The following is a 7,500-nucleotide window of genomic DNA, read 5'->3' on the forward strand; positions in this document are numbered from 1 at the left end:
GCCAGAAGTACTTGTAACCAAGCTTAAACCTGGCTACTACAACATCAGACTACCAGAAGTACTTGTAACCAAGCTTAAACCTGGCTACTACAACATAAGACTACCAGAAGTACTTGTAACCAAGCTTAAACCTGGCTACTACATCATCAGACTACCAGAAGTACTTGTAACCAAGCTTAAACCTGGCTACTATATCATCAGACTACCAGAAGTACTTGTAACCAAGCTTAAACCTGGCTACTACATCATCAGACTACCAGAAGTACTTGTAACCAAGCTTAAACCTGGCTACTACATCATCAGACTACCAGAAGTACTTGTAACCAAGCTTAAACCTGGCTACTACATCATCAGACTACCAGAAGTACTTGTAACCAAGCTTAAACCTGGCTGCTACATCATCAGACTACCAGAAGTACTTGTAACCAAGCTTAAACCTGGCTACTACATCATCAGACTGCCAGAAGTACTTGTAACCAAGCTTAAACCTGGCTACTATATCATCAGACTACCAGAAGTACTTGTAACCAAGCTTAAACCTGGCTACTACATCATCAGACTACCAGAAGTACTTGTAACCAAGCTTAAACCTGGCTACTACATCATCAGACTACCAGAAGTACTTGTAACCAAGCTTAAACCTGGCTACTACATCATCAGACTACCAGAAGTACTTGTAACCAAGCTTAAACCTGGCTACTACATCATCAGTCAGTGTTCACATTGCAAGTCGCTCCATGAACATACTTATCTACGTTCATATCATCATAGTGAGTTGTGTAAGACAGGTATACAATACGACAAGATGAAAGTTAAGACACTTGTGCAACATCTGGGTATCTTTATTGTAGACGAAACGTTTACAATAAAGATACCCAGATGTTGCACATGTGTCTGAACTTTCATCATAGTGGGTTATAGATCTACTCAAACTTCTAACTTCATTCCTAAACCATTCGGTTTCATTATTAATTTTCTCCTAATATTATTGCTAATGCTAGACACAGGTGCGTCAAGGTTACAGTCAACATTCTCCTTCAGGGAACTTGGTTAGAGAGAGAGATGAATGTAGAAGGGAAGTAAGAAAGAAGAAAGCGATGGAAGGGGAGGTGAAGTAACAAAAAAAGGAACATAGGGGAAAGCGAGGATAGAAGAGAAGGAAGAATGGAATGGAAATTATACATAAGATAGGGAGAGGAGAAGAGGAAATAAGTGGAGGAGAGAACATAATGTGTGGAACTCGGGAAATAAGCAAGAAGAGATAATAGCAAGAGGAGACAGTGAAGGAGAAAAAAGGAGTATTGAAAAGGATGATGAGGAAGAGGATGATTAAAGTGTGTGTAAACACTGACTTGAGTGTGTGTGTGTGTGTGTGTGTGTTGTGTGTGTGTGTTGTGTGTGTGTGTTGTGTGTGTGTTGTGTGTGTGTGTGTGTGTGTGTGTGTGTGTGTGTGTTGTGTGTGTGTTGTGTGTGTGTTGTGTGTGTGTACTCACCTATTTGTGGTTGCAGGGGTCGAGTCATAGCTCCTGGCCCCGCCTCTTCACTGATTGCTACTAGGTCCTCTCTCTCCCTGCTCCAGGAGCTTTATCATACCTCGCCTTAAAACTATGTATGACGTCACTTTCTAGGCTATTCCACGGCTTGACTACTCTATGACTGAAGAAGTACTTCCTAACATCCCTTTGATTCATCTGAGTCTTCAACTTCCAATTGTGCCCTCTTGTGTCTGTGTCCCTTCTCTGGAACATCCTGTCTTTGTCCACCTTGTCTATTCCGCGCAGTATTTTATATGTCGTTATCATGTCTCCCCTTATCCTCCTGGCCTCCAGTGTCGTCAGGCCGATTTCCCTCAACCTTTCTTCGTAGGACAATCCCCGTAGCCCTGGGACTAGTCTTGTTGCAAACCTTTGCACTTTCTCTAATTTCTTGACGTGCTTGACTAAGTGTGGATTCCAAACTGGTGCTGCATACTCCAGTATGGGCCTGACGTAAATGGTATACAGAGTCTTGAACGAATCCTTACTGAGGTATCGGAACGCTATCCGTAGGTTTGCCAGGCGCCCGTATGCTGCAGCAGTTATCTGATTGGTGTGCGCCTCAGGAGATATGCTCGGTGTTATACTCGCCCCCAGATCTTTTTCCTTGAGTGAGGTTTGCAGATTTTGGCCATCTAAACTATATTGTCTGCGGTCGTCTTTGCCCTTCCCCAATCTTCATGACTTTGCATTTGTCAGGGTTAAACTCAAGGAGCCAGTTGCTGGACCAGGCTTGTAGCCTGTCCAGGTCTCTTTGTAGTCCTGCCTGATCCTCATCCGATTTGATTCTTCTCATTAACTTCACATCATCCGCAAACAAGGACACTTCTGAGTCTATCCCTTCCGTTATGTCATTCACATATACCAAGAACAGCACAGGTCCTAGGACTGACCCCTGTGGAACCCCACTTGTCACAGGCGCCCACTCTGACACCTCGTCACGTACCATGACTCGTTGTTGCCTCCCTGTCAGGTATTCTCTGATCCATTGCAGTGCCTTTCCTGTTATGTGTGCCTGATCCTCTAGCTTTTGCAGTAACCTCTTGTGAGGAACTGTGTCGAAGGCCTTCTTGCAGTCCAAAAAAATGCAGTCGATCCACCCCTCTCTCTCTTGTCTTACTTCTGTCACCTTGTCAAAAAACTCTAGTAGGTTTGTGACACAGGATTTTTCCTCCCTGAAACCATGCTTGTTGTCAATTATACACTTGTTTCTTTCCAGGTGCTCCACCACTCTCCTCCTGATGATTTTCTCCATGACCTTGCATACTATACACGTTAGTGATACAGGTCTGTAGTTTAGTGCCTCATGTCTGTCTCCCCTTTTAAAAATTGGGACTACATTTGCCATCTTCCATACCTCAGGGAGTTGCCCAGTTTCAAATGATGTGTTGAAGATCTTTGTTAATGGTACACACAATATCTCTGCTCCCTCTTTAAGGACCCACGGAGAGATGTCTGGTCCCACCACCTTTGAGGTGTCAAGTTCGCATAGCAGCTTTTTCACCTCCTCCTTGGTTATATGTACCTCATCCAGCACTTGCTGGTGCACCCCCCTGTTCTGATTTCCTGGAGTCCTACTGGTTTCCGCTGTAAATACTTCTTTAAATCTCGTGTTGAGCTCCTGACATACCTCCCGGTCGTTTCTTGTGAATTCCCCATCACCCTTCCTCAGTCTGATTACCTGGTCCTTGACTGTTGTTTTCCTCCTGATGTGGCTGTACAACAGCTTCGGGTCAGTCTTGACTTTCGATGCTATGTCATTTTCGTATTGCCGCTGAACCTCCCTTCTTATCTGTGCATATTCGTTTCTGGCTCTTCGGCTAATCTCTTTATTTTCCTGAGTTCTCTGTCTTCTGTACCTTTTCCATTCTCTAGTACACCTAGTTTTTGCCTCCCTACACCTTTGGGTGAACCAAGGACTCGTTCTGTTCTTCCCATTATTTCTGTTTCCCTTGGGAAAAAACCTCTCCTCTGCCTCCTTGCATTTTGTTGCCACATAGTCCATTTCTTGTACTGGTTTTCCTGTCAGTTCCCTCTCCCACTGAATGTCTTGAAAGAAGTTCCTCAAGCCTGAGTAGTTCCCCCTTTTGTAATTTGGTTTTTCCCACCCTATTCCTGCTGCTCTCTCCACTTGGAGCTCAACTATGTAGTCGAAGCACAGAACCACATGATCACTAGCTCCCAGGGGCCTTTCATACATGATACCCTCGATGTCAGAACTACTCAAGGTGAATACAAGGTCCAGTCTTGCTGTGTGTTGTGTGTGTGTTGTGTATGTGTTGTATGTGTGTATGTGTGTGTGTGTGTGTGTGTGTGTGTGTGTGTGTGTGTTGTGTGTGTGTACTCTCCTATTTGTGGTTGCTGGGGTCGATTCATAGCTCCTGGCCCCGCCTCTTCGCTGATTGCTACAAGGTCCTCTATGTCCCCCTGCCCCATGAGCTTTATCATACCTCGTCTTAAAACTATGTATGGTTCCCGCCTCCACTACGTCACTTTCTAGGCTATTCCACGGCCTGACTATGAAGAAATACTTCCACCTTGTCTATTCTGCGCAGTATTTTATATGTCGTTATCATGTCTCCCCTGACCCTCCTGTCCTCCAGTGTCTTCAGGCCGATTTCCCTCAACCTTTCTTCGTAGGACAATCCCCTTAGCTCTGGGACTAGTCTTGTTGCAAACCTTTGCACTTTCTCTAATTTCTTGACGTGCTTGACTAAGTATGGATTCCAAACTGGTGCTGCATACTCCAGTATGGGCCTGACGTAAATGGTATACTGAGTCTTGAACGAATCCTTACTGAGGTATCGGAACGCTATCCGTAGGTTTGCCAGACGCCCGTATGCTGCAGCAGTTATCTGATTGATGAGCGCCTCAGGAGATATGCTCGGTGTTATACTCACCCCCAGATCTTTTTCCTTGAGTGAGGTCTGTAGTCTTTGTCCACCTAGCCTATACTCTGTCTGCGGTCTTCTTTGCCCCTCCCCAATCTTCATGACTTTGCATTTGGCTGGATTGAATTCGAGAAGCCAGTTGCTGGACCACATGTCCAGCCTGTCCAGGTCTCTTTGCAGTCTTTCCTCATCCTCATCCGATTTAATTCTTCTCATCAACGTCACATCATCTGCGAATAGGGACACTTCAGAGTCTATTCCTTCCATCATGTCGTTCGCATATATCAAAAATAGCGCTGGTCCTAGAACTGACCCCTGTGGGACCCCGCTCGTCACAGGCGCCCACTGTGATACCTCTTCACGTAGCATGACTCGTTGCTGCCTCCCTGTCAGGTATTCCCTTATCCATTGCAGTGCCCTCCCTGTTATATGCGCCTGATCCTCCAGCTTCTGCACTAATCTCTTGTGGGGAACTCTGTCAAAGGCCTTCCTGCAGTCTAGGAAGACGCAGTCAACCCACCCCTCTCTCTCGTGTCTTACTTATGTTACCTTGTCATAAAACTCCAGGAGGTTTGTGACACAGGATTTGCCTTCCATGAACCCATGCTGGTTTTCATTTATAATCTTGTTCCTTTCCAGGTGTTCGACCACTCTCCTCCTGATAATCTTCTCCATGACTGTGTGTGTGTGTGTGTGTGTGTGTGTGTGTGTGTGTGTGTGTGTGTGTGTGTGTGTGTGTGTGTGTGTGTGTGTGTGTGTGTGTAAATTTCATTCAATTAGGAAGTTTTTTATAACGACAAATTCGTTATTTTATGAGTAATTAAGAAAGTTATTTTTTTTATTACTATTAAAATATATAAAGTAATCGCAGTATTTAATGTAATTGTGATAACGAATAAAAATCTTGATTTCGCTTATCATTAGCACCAGTCATTAAGCTGGCAATTATCATGAAAAATGTTGTATAATTATGCGAGTTTGTTGGTGATGACCTGACTTATTATACTTTATACTTGTTGTAGGGCCCTAGTGTTATGCATGTTGCAGGGCCCTAGTGTTATACTTGTTGCAGGGCCCTAGTGTTATGCATGTTGCAGGGCCCTAGTGTTATACTTGTTGTAGGGCCCTAGTGTTATGTATGTTGCAGGGCTCTAGTGTTATGCATGTTGCAGGGCCCTAGTGTTATACTTGTTGTAGGGCCCTAGTGTTATGCATGTTGCAGGGCTCTAGTGTTATACTTGTTGTAGGGCCCTAGTGTTATGTATGTTGCAGGGCCCTAGTGTTATACTTGTTGTAGGGCCCTAGTGTTATGTATGTTGCAGGGCTCTAGTGTTATGCATGTTGCAGGGCCCTAGTGTTATACTTGTTGTAGGGCCCTAGTGTTATGCATGTTGCAGGGCTCTAGTGTTATACTTGTTGTAGGGCCCTAGTGTTATGTATGTTGCAGGGCTCTAGTGTTATGCATGTTGCAGGGCCCTAGTGTTATACTTGTTGTAGGGCCCTAGTGTTATGCATGTTGCAGGGCTCTAGTGTTATACTTGTTGTAGGGCCCTAGTGTTATGCATGTTGCAGGGCCCTAGTGTTATACTTGTTGTAGGGCCCTAGTGTTATGCATGTTGCAGGGCTCTAGTGTTATACTTGTTGCAGGGCCCTAGTGTTATGCATGTTGCAGGGCTCTAGTGTTATACTTGTTGCAGGGCCCTAGTGTTATGCATGTTGCAGGGCTCTAGTGTTATACTTGTTGCAGGGCCCTAGTGTTATGTATGTTGCAGGGCCCTAGTGTTATACTTGTTGTAGGGCCCTAGTGTTATGTATGTTGCAGGGCTCTAGTGTTATGCATGTTGCAGGGCCCTAGTGTTATACTTGTTGTAGGGCCCTAGTGTTATGCATGTTGCAGGGCTCTAGTGTTATACTTGTTGTAGGGCCCTAGTGTTATGTATGTTGCAGGGCTCTAGTGTTATGCATGTTGCAGGGCCCTAGTGTTATACTTGTTGTAGGGCCCTAGTGTTATGCATGTTGCAGGGCTCTAGTGTTATACTTGTTGTAGGGCCCTAGTGTTATGCATGTTGCAGGGCCCTAGTGTTATACTTGTTGTAGGGCCCTAGTGTTATGCATGTTGCAGGGCTCTAGTGTTATACTTGTTGCAGGGCCCTAGTGTTATGCATGTTGCAGGGCTCTAGTGTTATACTTGTTGCAGGGCCCTAGTGTTATGCATGTTGCAGGGCTCTAGTGTTATACTTGTTGCAGGGCCCTAGTGTTATGCATGTTGCAGGGCCCTAGTGTTATACTTGTTGCAGGGCCCTAGTGTTATGCATGTTGCAGGGCCCTAGTGTTATGCATGTTGCAGGGCCCTAGTGTTATGCATGTTGCAGGGCCGTAGTGTCACCCTATTGTGCAGGACACTAGTGTTATCCTTAATGCAGGGCCTTAGTATTATCCTTAGTGTTGGGTCCTAGTGTGATAGTGCAGGGCCCTAGTGTTATGCATGTTGCAGGGCTCTAGTGTTATACTTGTTGGAAGGCCCTAGTGTTATGTATGTTGCAGGGCCCTAGTGTTATGTATGTTGCAGGGCCCTAGTGTTATGTATGTTGCAGGGCCCTAGTGTTATGCATGTTGCAGGGCTCTAGTGTTATACTTGTTGCAAGGCCCTAGTGTTATGTATGTTGCAGGGCCCTAGTGTTATACTTGTTGCAGGGCCCTAGTGTTATCCCTGCTGGAGGGCCCCGTGTGTTATTCCTGCTGGAGTGCCTGTGTGTTATCTATGCTGGAGGGCCTATGCTTTATCCCTGATGCAGGGCCTGTGTGTTCAGAATCTGTGCGTTATCCCTGATAATGGAGAACATGACGTTCAGTGGTGGTAAGTTCCAGCTGCTTAGGTATGGAAAGAATGAAAAACTCAAAAGGAACACTATATACAAAACTCAAGAGGGTCGCCAAATAGAACGAAAGGGACACGTGAAAAACTTGGGAATAACTATGTCAGCTGACCTTTCTTTTAAAGACCATAACAAGACAAAGATCACGACAGCCAGGAAGTTGACGGGGTGCTCCCTCACTTAGAATATTGTTCATTA

The sequence above is a fragment of the Cherax quadricarinatus genome, chromosome 75, assembly GCF_038502225.1.
Source record: "Cherax quadricarinatus isolate ZL_2023a chromosome 75, ASM3850222v1, whole genome shotgun sequence".
Lineage (NCBI taxonomy): Eukaryota > Metazoa > Arthropoda > Malacostraca > Decapoda > Parastacidae > Cherax > Cherax quadricarinatus.